Raw genomic sequence first — 18,391 nt, 5'->3', positions numbered from 1 at the left:
TGGCTCAGAGTGACCCTACAGACTGAGATAGTGTTCACAGAGGCAGAGATCTTTATGCTGAAATGGGATGACGCACATAAGACAATACACAAATTCCTCACACTATACACAATATTAGCCAGGCAATGTATTCTCAAGAGATGGCTGACAAGGCAAGCACCAACAATGGCGCAACTAAAACACCTGTTATATAAACAACTCTTTGTGGAGCAATATGACGTTAGACTTGACACAAAACACAGGCTACGTCCCTTCCTTCGGAAGTGGAGCCCCTTCTTAGACACGCTAGACTCAAGTATTCGAAATCAAGTACTAAAACCTTTTGCTCATCTGGAAACAATGCTACAAATAAATATGGGAAGAGGGATGGGACATACAGAGAATGGCGCACAGGATCAGGTACCCTTTGAAGTGATGTTATTCTAGGAGGGAGAGGGGAATGAAACGCTAAAATTCAATGGGGTGTTCGGATCAGACCCACACATGACAACAAACAATTCAATTTTATTTTATTTTTTTATTTTTTTTCTTTCTCCCCCCCCGCTCTTCCTCACAGGGATGTTCATGGTAAAATAGCTAACGACTTCTTGGTCAACGTGTATGTATGTATATAGTTAAGTTAATTTATATTGTTTAAAATTGAAAAACCTTTAGGAATTGGGTGTACACTCGCAAACCATGACTTGAAATATGGTCAATAGACATTACCTCTGAGATTGATCAACCCTGCAACATTGTTCCTTGAACATTTAACAGCGGTCATGTAAACCACACAATTGTATAATTGTCTGTATATCGAGTTTAATGTCTATGTAACATGGAAATGTTATGATCACCTGAAATATGAACAGTGGACACTGCCTAGGAATTCTGTCAACCCTGCAATACTATTTCTTGAACATTTAACAGCGATAATGTAATCCACACAATTGTATAATTGTCTGTATGCTGAGTTTAATGTCTATGTAACATGGAAATGTTGTACTCTCCTGATTCCTTCAATAAAAACGAATTTAAAAAAAAAAAAAATTAAAAAAGTTTTTTTCACAACAAAATACTTTGTCATCCCCTCCCACCATAGATAGCAGCCATGTGTCATGTCCCCTCGAAATTTCACCTTTAGATTTCTCATTTGATGAAGTACATGACTACATGTCCCTTTTGGAATTGGAATTTTAATCAAGTAAAGACAAACAAGGGGTACTAAGCTGTCATGCGGGTTTCAGGCCTCCCTCTATTTTTTATCCCACCAAGAGCAGGGGCAATGTTTTGGAGCTTTTCCACAAAAGAGTGGAATCAGACTTGCAGAGCTTGCATGACGGCTTAAAGACCACTAAAAAAGTACATAATCTGACGCTCACACAGAAAAAGGCACTTGATTCTTTACAGGCTGACCCTAGAATTATCATCAGACAGGCTGACAAGGGTGCTATTAAACAGAGAGGACTATATTAAGGAGGCCTATCGCCAACTTAATGATACTGAAGTCTACCTGAGATTGAGTAACAATCCAACTATGGATTTTCAGAGAAGTTTATATGACCTTCTGGATGATGGTAGGGAGGCAAGGTTTTTTGATGATGACACTTTAGATTATCTTTATGTCAAGGATCCCATCATACCTATCTTCCACCATCTCCCGAAGGGTCCACAAGTCTCTAGAACAAATCAAGGGTAGATCGATCGTATGGGGCATAGGCTCACTTCTAGAAAGGCTATCAGCCTGGATAGCATCTTACAACCTCTAGTCAAACTTGTACCCAGTTTTCTTAAAGATACTAAACATCTGTTGAATCTGCTGAGTGAGGAAAACTGGTCCCAGGACTGTAAATGGCTTACCATCGACATTGTCGGGTTATATTCAGCCATTCCCCATGCTTTGGGTTTACAGTCTATAAGGTTTTTCATGGACAGGTTCAGTAATTATTCAGCAGATTTCACAGACTATATTGTGAATACAATTGGATTCCTTCTCAATCACAACTACTTTTTCTTTGAAAATGAATTCTTTCTCCAGAAACGTGAAACAGCTATGGGGCAAAATTTGCCCCCTCTTACGCCAACCTTTATATGGGTTGATGGGAGCTGTTCTACGTTTATGGGCAACAGAATTCCTTTCGAAAACACATTAAACTTTATCGAAGATACATCAATGACTTGCTTTTCATATGGACAGGTTCATCTGAAGAGGCAGATGATTTTGTTGCACTACTCAATAACAATTATTATGGACTGGAATTCACATATTCTTGTGATTCTTTAAAAGTACCATATCTTGATCTTATATTGGAGGGTGATTTATGCAACAATGTCATCAATACGGAATTATACTGTAAGCCAATCAAGTCAAATACCTTGTTATATGCAAAGAGCCTGCACCCTAAGTGCACTGGTTTTGGCATGATAAAAGGTGATTTTATAAGACTAAAATGTAATTGTTCAAGCAATGATACATTTTTGTCAGAAGGTGTTTCTCTCCAACAAAAATTAATTGAAAGAGGGTATGATGTTTCTATGATTCAGAAGGCTAAATCACAAGTACAGAGCTTAGACAGATCCTCTCTTTTAAAAGACAAATCAGGAAATAAAAAAAATGCCACCAAGGATGACAAAAACATAATTTATGTAAGAACTTACCTGATAAATTCATTTCTTTCATATTGGCAAGAGTCCATGAGCTAGTGATGTATGGGATATACAATCATACCAGGAGGGGCAAAGTTTCCCAAACCTCAAAATGCCTATAAATACACCCCTCACCACACCCACAATTCAGTTTAATGAATAGCCAAGCAGTGGGGTGATAAAGAAAGGAGTAGAAAGCATCAACAAAGGAAATTTGGAAATAATTGTGCTTTATACAAAAAATCATAACCACCATAAAAAAGGGGTGGGCCTCATGGACTCTTGTCAATATGAAAGAAATTAATTTATCCGGTAAGGTCTTACATAAATTATGTTTTCTTTCATGTAATTGGCAAGAGTCCATGAGCTAGTGACGTATGGGATAGCAATACCCAAGATGTGGATCTCCACTCAAGAGTCACTAGAGAGGGAGGGAATAAAATATAAACAGCCATTTTCCGCTGAAAAAAATTAATCCACAACCCAAAAAAATAATTTTATTTTCATAATTGAAAGAAAAAACTTAAATCAAAAGCAGAAGAATCAAACTGAAACAGCTGCCTGAAGAACTTTTCTACCAAAAACTGCTTCTGAAGAATACAAATACATCAAAATGGTAGAATTTAGTAAATGTATGCAAAGAGGACCAATTTGCCGCTTTGCAAATCTGATCAACTGAAGCTTCATTCTTAAAAGCCCACAAAGTGGAGACTGATCTAGTAGAATGAGCTGTAATTCTCTGAGGCAGGGCCTGACCCGACTCCAAATAAGCTTGATGAATCAAAAGTTTCAACCAAGAAGCCAAGGAAATAGCAGAAGCCTTCTGACCTTTCCTAGGACCAGAAAATAAAACAAATAGACTGGAAGTCTTCCTGAAATCTTTAGTAGCTTCCACATAATATTTCAAAGCTCTTACCACATCCAAAGAATGTAAGGATCTTGCCAAATAATTATTAGGATTAGGACACAAGGAAGGGACAACAATTTCTCTACTAATGTTAGAATTCCCAACCTTAGGTAAAAATTGAAAAGAAGCTGCAAAACTGCCTTATCTTGATGAAAAATCAGAAAAGGAGACTCACAAGAAAGAGCAGATAGCTCAGAAACTCGTCTAGCAGAAGAGATGGCCAAAAGGAACACTTTCAAAGAAAGTAGTTTAATGTCCAAAGAATGCATAGGTTCAAATGGAGGAGCCTGTAAAGCCTTCAGAACCAAATTAAGACTCCAAGGTGGAGAAATTGATTTAATAACAGGCTTAATACGAACTAAAACCTGTACAAAACAGTGTATATCAGGAAGTATAGCAATTTTTCTGTGAAATAAAACAGAAAGAGCGGAGATTTGTCCTTTCAAGGAACTTGTAGACAAACCCTTATCCAAACCATCCTGAAGAAACGGTAAAATTCTAGGAATTCTTAAAGAATGCCAGAAGAATTTATGAGAACACCATGAAATGCAAGTCTTCCAAACTCTATAATAAATCTATCTAGAGACAGATTTACGAGCTTGTAACATAGTATTAATCACTGAGTCAGAGAAACCTCTATGACTTAGTACTAAGCGTTCAATTTCCATACCTTAAAATTTAATGCTTTGAGATCATGATGGAAAAACGGACCATGAGATAGTAGGTCTGGCTGTAACGGACGTGGCCAAGGTGGGCAACTGGACATCCAAACCAGATCCACATACCAAAACCTGTGTGGCCATGCTGGAGCCACCAGCAACACAAATGATTGTTCCATGATGATTTTGGAGATCACTCTTGGAAGAAGAACTAGAGGCGGGAAGATATAAGCAGGTTGATAACACCAAGGAAGTGTCAGCACATCCACTGCTTCCGCCTGAACATCCCTGGACCTGGACAGGTATCTGGGAAGTTTCTTGTTTAGATGAGAGACCATGAGATCTATCTCTGGAAGACCCCACATTTGAACAATCTGAGAAAATACATCTGGATGGAGAGACCACTCCCCTGGATGTAAAGTCTGGCGGCTGAGATAATCCGCCTCCCAATTGTCTACACCTGGGATATGCACCGCAGAGATTAGACAGGAGCTGGATTCTGCCCAAGCAAGTATCTGAGATACTTCTTTCATAGCTTGGGGACTGTGAGTCCCACCCTGATGATTGACATATGCAACTGTTGTGATATTGTCTGTCTGAAAACAAATGAATGGTTCTCTCTTTAACAGAGGCCAAAACTGAAGAGCTCTGAGAATTGCACGGAGTTCTAAAATATTTATTGGTAATCTTGCCTCTTGAGATTTCCAAACCCCTTGTGCTGTCAGAGATCCCCAAACAGCTCCCCAACCTGAAAGACTCGCATCTGTTGTGATCACAGTCCAGGTTGGCCGAATAAAAGAAGCCCCTTGAACTAAACAATGGTGATCTATCCACCATGTCAGAGAGTGTCGTACATTGGGATTTAAGGATATTAATTGTGATATCTTTGTATAATCCCTGCACCATTGATTCAGCATACAAAGCTGAAGAGGTCTCATGTGAAAATGAGCAAAGGGGATTGCGTCCGATGCTGCAGTCATGAGACCTAAAACTTCCATGCACATAGCCACTGAAGGGAATGACTGAGACTGAAGGTGCCGGCAGGCTGCAACCAATTTTAAACATCTCTTGTCTGTTAGAGACAGAGTCATGGACACTGAATCTATCTGGAAGCCTAAAAAGGTGACCCTTGTCTGAGGAATCAAGAAACTTTTTGGTAAATTGATCCTCCAACCATGTTTCCAAAGAAACAACACTAGTTGATTTGTGTACCAAATAAGGAAACACCGCAATACCCTGTTCTCTGATTACAGAGAGTAGGGCACCTAGATCTTTTGAAAAGATTCTTGGAGATGTTGCTAGGTGAAATAGAAGAGCAACAAATTGGTAATGCTTGTTTAGAAAAGAGAATCTTAGAAACTGATAATGTTCTGGATGAATCGGAATATGAAGGTATGCATCCTGCAAGTGTATTGTGGACATATAATGTCCTTGCTGAACAAAAGGTAGAATAGTCCTTAGTCACCATCTTGAAAGTTGGTACTCTTACATAATGATTAAAAATTTTCAGATCCAGAACTGGTCTGAATAAATTTTCCTTCTTTGGGACAATGAATAGATTTGAATAAAACCCCAAACCTTGTTCCTGAAGGAGGAACTGGCATGATTACCCCTGAAGACTCCAGGTCTGAAACACACTTCAGGAAAGCCTGAGCTTTTACTGGATTTGCTAGGATACGTGAGAGAAAAAATCTTCTCACAGGAGGTCTTACTCTGAATCCTATTCGATATCCTTGAGAGACAATGCTCTGAATACATTGATTTTGGACAGATTTTATCCAAATATCCTTGAAAAACCTTAATCTGCCCCTACCAGCTGAGCTGGAATGAGGGCTGCACCTTCATGCAGACTTAGGTTCTGACTTTGGTTTCCTAAATGACTTGGATTTATTCCAATTTGAGGAAGGCTTCCAATTGGAAGCAGATTCCTTGGGGGTAGGATTGAGTTTTTGTTCCTTATTCTGATGAAAGGAACGAAAATGGTTAGAAGCCTTAGATTTACCCTTAGGTTTTCCCCCAGTGACAGTTGAAATAATAGAATCCAACTGAGAACCAAATACATTATTACATTGGAAAGAAAGAGATAGTAATCTGGATTTAGATGTCATATCAGCATTCCAAGATTTAAGCCACAAAGCTTTTCTAGCTAATATAGCTAAAGACATGGATCTAACATCAATTTTGATAATATCAAAAATGGCATCACAAATAAAATGATTAGCATATTGCAGTAAGCGAATAATGCTAGATAAGTCAGAATCCAATTCCTGTTGCGCTAAATTCTCCAACCAGAAAGTTGATGCAGCCGCAACATCAGCCAAAGAAATTGCAGGTCTGAGAAGATTACCTGAATATAAATAGGCCTTCCTTAGATAAGATTCAAGCTTCCTATCTAAAGGATCCTTAACGGAAGTACTATCTTCCATAGGAATAGTGGTACGTTTAGCAAGAGTAGAAATAGCCCTATCAACTTTGGGGATTTTTTCCCAAAACTCTATAGATTTAGCTGGTAAAGGATACAATTTTTTAAACCTTGAAGAAGGAATAAAAGAAGTACCTGGCTTATTCCATTCCTTAGAAATCATATCAGAAATAGCCTCAGGAATAGGAAAAACCCCTGGAAAAACCAGAGGAGGTTTAAAAACAGCATTTAAACGTTTATTAAACTGAACGTCAAGAGGACTGGTTACCTCAATATCCAAAGTAATTAACACTTCTTTTAATAAAGAATGCATATACTCTATTTTAAATAAATAAGTAGATTTGTTAGTGTCAATGTCTGAGGAAGGATCTTCTGTATCAGATAGATCCTCATCAGAAGAGGATAAATTATTATGTTGCTGGTAATTTGAAATTTCATCAACTAAATGAGAAGTTTTAAAAGACCTTTTACGTTTATTAGAAGGTGGAAATGCAGACAAAGCCTTCAGGATAGAATCAGAAACAAATTCTTTAAAATTTACAGGTATATCATGCACATTAGAAGTTGAAGAAACTGCAACTGGCAATGTACTATTACTGATGGATACACTATCTGCATGTAAAAGTTTATCATGACAACTATAACAAATGACATTCGGCAAAATAATTTCTAAAATTTTACAACAAATGCACTTAGCTTTGGTAGAACCGATGTCAGGCAGCAATGTTCCAGCAGAAACTTCTGAGGCAGGATCAGATTTAGGCATCTTGCAAAATGTAAGAGAAAAAACAACATATAAAGCAAAATGATCTATTTCCTTATATGACAGTTTCAGGAATGGGAAAAAATGCAAATAGCATAGCCCTCTGATAGAGGAAAAAGCAAGAGGCAAACATCAATGAGGTATTGAAATAATTAAAAAGTTTGGTGCCAAGTATGGCGCACAAAGTAACAAACTTTTTTGGCGCCAAAAATAACCAGAAATTACACACTAGCGTCACTAATGACGCAAAAATGTGAAAGGTCTCAGCGTCAAGTATGACGCCGGAAATGACGAAGTTGCATCATAGACTTATTTTTTCGCGCCAAAAATATTTTCGCGCCAAGAATGACGCAATAAAGGTTAGCATTTGACGCACCCGCGGGCCTAATACCGCCCGCAATTTGCAAGAAGTAGTCAATTGAAAAAAAGACTAAACCCCAGGTAAGAAATACATTTCTTTAAAAAATGTTTATATTCCCCAAATATTAAACTGACAGTCTGCAGAAGGAAATACATGAACCTGACTCATGGCAAATATAAGTACAACACATATATTTAGAACTTTATATAAATGCATAAAGTGCCAAACCATAGCTGACACCCATCCACATATAGCAGATAGCCAAACCAGTACTAAAACAGTTATCAGTAGAGGTAATGGTAAATTGAAAGTATATCGTCGATCTGAAAAGGGAGGTAGGAGATGAATCTCTATGACCGATAACAGAGAACCTATGAAATATACCCCCGTTAGGGAAATCATCGTATTCAATAAGTGATACTCCCTTCACGTCCCTCTGACATTCGCTGTACTCTGATAGGAATCGGGCTTCAACAATGCTGAGAAGCGCATATCAATGTAGAAATCTTAGCACAAACTTACTTCACCACCTCCATAGGAGGCAAAGTTTGTAAAATTGAATTGTGGGTGTGGTGAGGGGTGTATTTATAGGCATTTTGAGGTTTGGGAAACTTTGCCCCTCCTGGTAGGATTGTATATCCCATACGTCACTAGCTCATGGACTCTTGCCAATTACATGAAAGAAATTATTTTCAGTACCAAGTTTAGTAGACAATATGATGATTTTGTTAAAATTATTAAACAAAACCTTCCTATTCTTTTGGGAGATGAAGTACTCAATCCCATAGTAAAACAAGGTTTTCGTTTTGTCTCCAGACGTAATCAAACTTTGGGAAATCGCTTGTCTCCAATCATGATCCGTAACTCTATCCCACAGAGCAGTTGGCTCACATATAAAGGTCACTTTAGATGTGGGAAATCTAATTGTAAAGCTTGTGGGCATGCTTTGATAACCAAGCAATTCCAGTCTTGCGTCTCACAGAGAATTTACAATGTAGAAAATCTTTCAAATTGTAGAAGTAAATATGTAGTCTATTTGGTCACATGTCAGTCTTGTAACCTACAGCATGTAGGTATGAAAACCAGAGAGGTCCAAGTGAGGATTAGGGAACATCTAAATGACATCACCTCTATTACTCCATGTTCAGCTTTAGCAGAACCCTTTATAACAAAACATGGTTGTGAGGTTGGTACCTTTAAATGGCTTGTAATTGAACAGATTCACCGTCCCTTGAGGGGGGAATATAGATGCCATCCTCTCAAAAAGGGAGGCCTTTTGGATATTTACCTTAAGAACAAGAGTACCCCTAGGTTTCAACATTGATTCAGACATTATCAATGTTTGGACTTAGGGCCTATCCAACTAGCATATTACAGCCTATTACAGTGTTTTCATCCATTCATATCCATTTTATTAGCTAACAGGGTTCCATAGTGTATACATATGTTTTCAGACTACATTATGGTCATTTTTTGATCTTTTAGATACAAATACATTATGGTAATTTTTTGATCTAATATTTTTTTAAATTCTCTTTCCTTCCTTTTTTCTGTTTTACCCACACTTTTGAGAATGTGGGAAAACACTGGCATCAAAACGTTATTATATATTTGGACATCTCACACACAGTTTCCACAGCCCACTCAACTAATTTTGATTGTAGCCTTATGAGTAAGACCTGTTCTTCATATTATGCTTTATCTTAATACAAACATTGTCTTTATTTTTATCTGTTGATTGTAGACGCTTAAATATTTATATATTACAAAGGGGGGGTTGTATGTCAAGAGACCCCTATCTCTTTAATAATAAGGTAGCAATATTAATAAGAGGTTTGGGATAGTCACCTTTTGCTACAATATGGGTTATAGGACCATCTCCCCACCCTTAATAAGCTAGAGATATTTAGTTGTTATGATAAAATTATACATTTTTATTAAATGTTTGTTTCTCCAACATAGGTGTGTCCGGTCCACGGCGTCATCCTTACTTGTGGGATATTCTCTTCCCCAACAGGAAATGGCAAAGAGCCCAGCAAAGCTGGTCACATGATCCCTCCTAGGCTCCGCCTACCCCAGTCATTCTCTTTGCCGTTGTACAGGCAACATCTCCACGGAGATGGCTTAGAGTTTTTTAGTGTTTAACTGTAGTTTTTATTATTCAATCAAGAGTTTGTTATTTTAAAATAGTGCTGGTATGTACTATTTACTCAGAAACAGAAAAGAGATGAAGATTTCTGTTTGTATGAGGAAAATGATTTTAGCAACCGTTACTAAAATCCATGGCTGTTCCACACAGGACTGTTGAGAGGAATTAACTTCAGTTGGGGGAACAGTGAGCAGTCTCTTGCTGCTTGAGGTATGACACATTCTAACAAGACGATGTAATGCTGGAAGCTGTCATTTTCCCTATGGGATCCGGTAAGCCATGTTTATTAAGATAGTAAATAAGGGCTTCACAAGGGCTTATTAAGACTGTAGACTTTTTCTGGGCTAAATCGATTCATTATTAACACATATTTAGCCTTGAGGAATCATTTAATCTGGGTATTTTGATAAGATTATATCGGCAGGCACTGTTTTAGACACCTTATTCTTAGGGGCTTTCCCAAATCATAGGCAGAGCCTCATTTTCGCGCCGGTGTTGCGCACTTGTTTTTGAGAGGCATGACATGCAGTCGCATGTGTGAGGAGCTCTGATACGTAGAAAAGACTTTCTGAAGGCGTCATTTGGTATCGTATTCCCCTTTGGGCTTGGTTGGGTCTCAGCAAAGCAGATACCAGGGACTGTAAAGGGGTTAAAGTTAAAAACGGCTCCGGTTCCGTTATTTTAAGGGTTAAAGCTTCCATATTTGGTGTGCAATACTTTTAAGGCTTTAAGACACTGTGGTGAAATTTTGGTGAATTTTGAACAATTCCTTCATATTTTTTCGCAATTGCAGTAATAAAGTGTGTTCAGTTTAAAATTTAAAGTGACAGTAACGGTTTTATTTTAAAACGTTTTTTGTACTTTGTTATCAAGTTTATGCCTGTTTAACATGTCTGAACTACCAGATAGACTGTGTTCTGAATGTGGGGAAGCCAGAGTTCCTTCTCATTTAAATAAATGTGATTTATGTGACAATGACAATGATGCCCAAGATGATTCCTCAAGTGAGGGGAGTAAGCATGGTACTGCATCATTCCCTCCTTCGTCTACACGAGTCTTGCCCACTCAGGAGGCCCCTAGTACATCTAGCGCGCCAATACTCCTTACTATGCAACAATTAACGGCTGTAATGGATAATTCTGTCAAAAACATTTTAGCCAAAATGCACACTTATCAGCGTAAGCGCGACTGCTCTGTTTTAGATACTGAAGAGCATGACGATGCTGATAATAATGGTTCTGAAGGGCCCCTAAACCAGTCTGATGGGGCCAGGGAGGTTTTGTCTGAGGGAGAAATTACTGATTCAGGGAACATTTCTCAACAAGCTGAACCTGATGTGATTACGTTTAAATTTAAGTTGGAACATCTCCGCATTCTGCTTAAGGAGGTATTATCCACTCTGGATGATTGTGACAAGTTGGTCATCCCAGAGAAACTATGTAAAATGGACAAGTTCCTAGAGGTCCCGGGGCTCCCAGAAGCTTTTCCTATACCCAAGCGGGTGGCGGACATTGTAAATAAAGAATGGGAAAGGCCCGGTATTCCTTTCGTCCCTCCCCCCATATTTAAAAAATTGTTTCCTATGGTCGACCCCAGAAAGGACTTATGGCAGACAGTCCCCAAGGTCGAGGGAGCGGTTTCCACTTTAAACAAACGCACCACTATACCCATAGAAGATAGTTGTGCTTTCAAAGATCCTATGGATAAAAAATTAGAAGGTTTACTTAAAAAGATGTTTGTTCAGCAGGGTTACCTTCTACAACCAATTTCATGCATTGTCCCTGTCGCTACAGCCGCGTGTTTCTGGTTCGATGAGCTGGTAAAGGCGGTCGATAGTGATTCTCCTCCTTATGAGGAGATTATGGACAGAATCAATGCTCTCAAATTGGCTAATTCTTTCACCCTAGACGCCACTTTGCAATTGGCTAGGTTAGCGGCTAAGAATTCTGGGTTTGCTATTGTGGCGCGCAGAGCGCTTTGGTTGAAATCTTGGTCAGCTGATGCGTCTTCCAAGAACAAGCTACTTAACATTCCTTTCAAGGGGAAAACGCTGTTTGGCCCTGACTTGAAAGAGATTATCTCTGATATCACTGGGGGTAAGGGCCACGCCCTTCCTCAGGATCGGCCTTTCAAGGCCAAAAATAAACCTAATTTTCGTCCCTTTCGTAGAAACGGACCAGCCCAAAGTGCTACGTCCTCTAAGCAAGAGGGTAATACTTCTCAAGCCAAGCCAGCTTGGAGACCAATGCAAGGCTGGAACAAGGGAAAGCAGGCCAAGAAACCTGCCACTGCTACCAAGACGGCATGAAATGTTGGCCCCCGATCCGGGACCGGATCTGGTGGGGGGCAGACTCTCTCTCTTCGCTCAGGCTTGGGCAAGAGATGTTCTGGATCCTTGGGCGCTAGAAATAGTCTCCCAAGGTTATCTTCTGGAATTCAAGGGGCTTCCCCCAAGGGGGAGGTTCCACAGGTCTCAGTTGTCTTCAGACCACATAAAAAGACAGGCATTCTTACGTTGTGTAGAAGACCTGTTAAAAATGGGAGTGATTCATCCTGTTCCATTAGGAGAACAAGGGATGGGGTTCTACTCCAATCTGTTCATAGTTCCCAAAAAAGAGGGAATGTTCAGACCAATCTTAGATCTCAAGATCTTAAACAAGTTTCTCAAGGTTCCATCGTTCAAAATGGAAACCATTCGAACAATTCTTCCTTCCATCCAGGAAGGTCAATTCATGACCACGGTGGATTTAAAGGATGCGTATCTACATATTCCTATCCACAAGGAACATCATCGGTTCCTAAGGTTCGCATTCCTGGACAAGCATTACCAGTTCGTGGCGCTTCCTTTCGGATTAGCCACTGCTCCAAGGATTTTCACAAAGGTACTAGGGTCCCTTCTAGCTGTGCTAAGACCAAGGGGCATTGCTGTAGTACCTTACTTGGACGACATTCTGATTCAAGCGTCGTCCCTTCCTCAAGCAAAGGCTCACACGGACATCGTCCTGGCCTTTCTCAGATCTCATGGATGGAAAGTGAACGTGGAAAAGAGTTCTCTATCTCCGTCAACAAGGGTTCCCTTCTTGGGAACAATAATAGACTCCTTAGAAATGAGGATTTTTCTGACAGAGGCCAGAAAAACAAAACTTCTAGACTCTTGTCGGATACTTCATTCCGTTCCTCTTCCTTCCATAGCGCAGTGCATGGAAGTGATAGGTTTGATGGTAGCGGCAATGGACATAGTTCCTTTTGCGCGCATTCATCTAAGACCATTACAACTGTGCATGCTCAGTCAGTGGAATGGGGACTATACAAACTTGTCTCCGAGGATACAAGTAAATCAGAGGACCAGAGACTCACTCCGTTGGTGGCTGTCCCTGGACAACCTGTCACAAGGGATGACCTTCCGCAGACCAGAGTGGGTCATTGTCACGACCGACGCCAGTCTGATGGGCTGGGGCGCGGTCTGGGGATCCCTGAAAGCTCAGGGTCTTTGGTCTCGGGAAGAATCTCTTCTACCGATAAATATTCTGGAACTGAGAGCGATATTCAATGCTCTCAAGGCTTGGCCTCAGCTAGCGAGGGCCAAGTTCATACGGTTTCAATCAGACAACATGACAACTGTTGCGTACATCAACCATCAGGGGGGAACAAGGAGTTCCTTGGCGATGGAAGAAGTGACCAAAATCATTCTATGGGCGGAGTCTCACTCCTGCCACCTGTCTGCTATCCACATCCCAGGAGTGGAAAATTGGGAAGCGGATTTTCTGAGTCGTCAGACATTGCATCCGGGGGAGTGGGAACTCCATCCGGAAATCTTTGCCCAAGTCACTCAACTGTGGGGCATTCCAGACATGGATCTGATGGCCTCTCGTCAGAACTTCAAAGTTCCTTGCTACGGGTCCAGATCCAGGGATCCCAAGGCGGCTCTAGTGGATGCACTAGTAGCACCTTGGACCTTCAAACTAGCTTATGTATTCCCGCCGTTTCCTCTCATCCCCAGGCTGGTAGCCAGGATCAATCAGGAAAGGGCGTCGGTGATCTTGATAGCTCCTGCGTGGCCACGCAGGACTTGGTATGCAGATCTGGTGAATATGTCATCGGCTCCACCATGGAAGCTACCTTTGAGACGAGACCTTCTTGTTCAAGGTCCGTTCGAACATCTGAATCTGGTCTCACTCCAGCTGACTGCTTGGAGATTGAACGCTTGATCTTATCGAAGCGAGGGTTCTCAGATTCTGTTATCGATACTCTTGTTCAGGCCAGAAAGCCTGTAACTAGAAAGATTTACCACAAAATTTGGAAAAAATATATCTGTTGGTGTGAATCTAAAGGATTCCCTTGGGACAAGGTTAAGATTCCTAAGATTCTATCCTTCCTTCAAGAAGGATTGGAAAAAGGATTATCTGCAAGTTCCCTGAAAGGGACAGATTTCTGCCTTGTCTGTGTTACTTCACAAAAAGCTGGCAGCTGTGCCAGATGTTCAAGCCTTTGTTCAGGCTCTGGTTAGAATCAAGCCTGTTTACAAACCTTTGACTCCTCCTTGGAGTCTCAACTTAGTTCTTTCAGTTCTTCAGGGGGTTCCGTTTGAACCCTTACATTCCGTTGATATTAAGTTATTATCTTGGAAAGTTTTGTTTTTGGTTGCAATTTCTTCTGCTAGAAGAGTTTCAGAATTATCTGCTCTGCAGTGTTCTCCTCCTTATCTGGTGTTCCATGCAGATAAGGTGGTTTTACGTACTAAACCTGGTTTTCTTCCAAAAGTTGTTTCTAACAAAAACATTAACCAGGAGATTATCGTACCTTCTCTGTGTCCGAAACCAGTTTCGAAGAAGGAACGTTTGTTGCACAATTTGGATGTTGTTCGCGCTCTAAAATTCTATTTAGATGCTACAAAGGATTTTAGACAAACATCTTCCTTGTTTGTTGTTTATTCCGGTAAAAGGAGAGGTCAAAAAGCAACTTCTACCTCGCTCTCTTTTTGGATTAAAAGCATCATCAGATTGGCTTATGAGAATGCCGGATGGCAGCCTCCCGAAAGAATCACAGCTCATTCCACTAGGGCTGTGGCTTCCACATGGGCCTTCAAGAACGAGGCTTCTGTTGATCAGATATGTAGGGCAGCGACTTGGTCTTCACTGCACACTTTTACCAAATTTTACAAGTTTGATACTTTTGCTTCTTCTGAGGCTATTTTTGGGAGAAAGGTTTTGCAAGCCGTGGTGCCTTCCATCTAGGTGACCTGATTTGCTCCCTCCCATCATCCGTGTCCTAAAGCTTTGGTATTGGTTCCCACAAGTAAGGATGACGCCGTGGACCGGACACACCTATGTTGGAGAAAACAGAATTTATGTTTACCTGATAAATTACTTTCTCCAACGGTGTGTCCGGTCCACGGCCCGCCCTGGTTTTTTAATCAGGTCTGATAATTTATTTTCTTTAACTACAGTCACCACGGTATCATATGGTTTCTCCTATGCAAATATTCCTCCTTAACGTCGGTCGAATGACTGGGGTAGGCGGAGCCTAGGAGGGATCATGTGACCAGCTTTGCTGGGCTCTTTGCCATTTCCTGTTGGGGAAGAGAATATCCCACAAGTAAGGATGACGCCGTGGACCGGACACACCGTTGGAGAAAGTAATTTATCAGGTAAACATAAATTCTGTTTTTATTGCAGTCTTATATGAAAAAAAAAAATATGAACAACATTGCAATTTTACTTGTTAGGTTGGTTTTTGGGAATCTGGTGCTTAAAACATTTTGCAAGCTTCTGTATAGTATATTTAGGGTTAACATTTAGGGGGATGTTCCTAGCCAGTTGTTTTAGATTATTTGATTAATGGTTTATCCAATCATGTATACTCTTAGGGTATATACATGTTCTGTTATATGATGTTAAAAGGTCACGGATGAAGACGTGAGCCGAAACGCATCTGACCGCTATCCTACATGTAGTTTTTTTTTTATTTTTTATTCTGTCTTAACGTACGTTTTACCAGCAATAAAGATGTATATTTCCTTTATCCACCCGTGATCCGCTTTCCGCTTTCCGTTTTTTTTAAATTTATACAATACTTAAAATACTATGCATTTAAACATTGTAAATAAATGTATCAACATAGCTCCTATAGTTATAGCAGGAAGGTTGTATCTTTATTAGTCCAGTATAGTGAAGACATGACGTAGATGTAGGCATTTTGTGGGAGTTAGCTGGGGCGTTCCAGAGGAATAACCTGCATTTTAATGGGCTAACATCGCCAGTAGTGCAATATATTCCAAGATAAAAAATAAGAAATAAATTAACTGCTTGATGTAGTCAGATATAAAACAAAAGCAGGTAGTTAAAGCAAAAAAACAAAACAATGATAACGTAAAAAAAAAAAAATACAAAACACCAACAAAAAAAACAAAACAATGCAAGAAATGAAAAAAGGGAAAAGTACTTTTAACTCTGGTGTGTGGAATAAACATTCCAAATAAATCTGGAAAAGAGATACTTGTGCAAACAAAGCACTATTTTAAGGATGCTGCTAAAGAATGTAAAGGGAGATTTCCTCTTCTGCCCTTGGGGAAAGATGTAACTGAAAAGAAAGAACAAAACAGCGCATACAAGATCTAAGTGCAGTATTTATTAAAAAAACATTCAGTGCACAAAATAAGAATGCACTTACTCAACATAAGAGATAAAAAGGTACTTCAGAAGTAACATGCGTCAATAGTTCCATCCAAGTTACCCCGTGTGGTTTCTCCAATACACGCTTTCTATAGATGTTCTGCAGTGCATAGAATACTGAAGCCGGTTACACTGAAAGTCTGTGATGATCACCTGTGTGACTACAGATACTACGGATGCTCAGAAGTTGCAAAACTTCTCAACGCGTTTTGCCTGAACCTTGTCAGGCTTTCTCAAGAGGTGCTGACTTTTCAGACATTGTTGCAACGTTTTATATGGTCTTAACAAATCATGTATAGGTATGACCCATAATTATGCATAAAAGGTACATGAAAAGTGCTATATAACATACAGATAGAATGAAAAGCATCCACAATTTGGATTACTTTGTAACATAAATAAAACCATAATTTTAAAGACACGATTGAAAGATAAAAACATATAGAATTGACTGAAACATTACAAGACCTATTGTCACTATACATGAAAAAATACTCTAGTATACGTTGATGGTTTTAAGTACTCAGAGACCAACAAAATATATTGAGATAGACATAGCTGCTGCAAATATATGACATATAATAAATCCATCCTTACATATGTGCAGCAATGTCTATGTCAACATTTAACCCTTTGGGGTGTAAACTATTTAAACAGTATATCCAAAAATTTCTTTTTGTCCCAATTTTAACAAGCGATTGTGTTCTGACCCTGGTATATAATCTATTACTTGTATAGTCAAGGTTTTTGGTTTACCGTTATGAAAATCCCAAAAATGTTTAGGGACACTATGCTTAATGTGCTTTTCATTAATATTATATAGACGTTCATTAACTCGGTCGCAGATTTTCCTCTTAGTACGACCTACATAGAGAAAACCACATCCACAGGATAGCAAGTATACAACATATGTAGAATCACAATTAAACCGCTTGTTAATTTTGAAATCTTTTGTACCATCTGAATTTTTATAAGTATCAGAACGATTAATGTGACCATACATGTTGCAAATAGCCTTCCCACATTTAACAGTTGCTTTAAGATTATTTAACCAAGTACTTTGGACTTGTTTATATTCCAAAAGTTTGAGATTACTGGGAGACATAATATTTTTAAGATTCCGGGGCCGATTTACCAATGTCTGGCGGACATGATACGCTGTAGCATATCATGTCCGCCAGCATTTAACATTGCACAAGCAGTTCTGGTGAACTGCTTGTGCAATGCCGCCCCCTGCATATTTGCGGCAAATTGGCCACTAGCAGGGGGTGTCAATCAACACGATCGTATAGGATTGGGCGGATTTATGTCAACAGCCTCAGAGCAGGAGGACGAGTTAAGGAGCAGCGGTCTTAAGACAGCTGCTTCTTAACTCCTGTTTCCGGCGAGATTGAAGACTCGCATGGAAACAGGGGCATCAGGGGCCCTTGATAAATCGGCCCCTCCTACTTTATTTTAAATTAATTAATTAGTGGTCTCTCATCTAAAGTGGGCCTTAACAAGGGGTCAGCTCTAAGGATAGCCCAATGTTAATTTAAGACTTTTTGAATGAAGGAAGCCCCTTTATAGTATGTTGTTATAAACCTCGCTTGTGTATGGATTTTTAGATCACCCTGTTTAGTTTTTTGATACTGTCGAGTTGTTGGTGTCAATTGTAACAAAGCATTTCTATCTTGTTCTTGTGCTTTTTTCCTAGATTCTAACAACAGTTTACCATCATATTCTTTTTCCAAAACCGTATTATCCAAAATATAGTAAAATCCTCTAAATACGTACAATTACTTTTTATATGAAGATGCTGGCCATATGGAATATTCTTAATTCAACTAGGCTT

Source organism: Bombina bombina, chromosome 5 (genome assembly GCF_027579735.1).
Source record: "Bombina bombina isolate aBomBom1 chromosome 5, aBomBom1.pri, whole genome shotgun sequence".
NCBI classification, from domain to species: domain Eukaryota; kingdom Metazoa; phylum Chordata; class Amphibia; order Anura; family Bombinatoridae; genus Bombina; species Bombina bombina.
The sequence above is the reverse complement of the archived record's forward strand: the minus strand, read 5'-3'. Positions refer to the sequence as shown.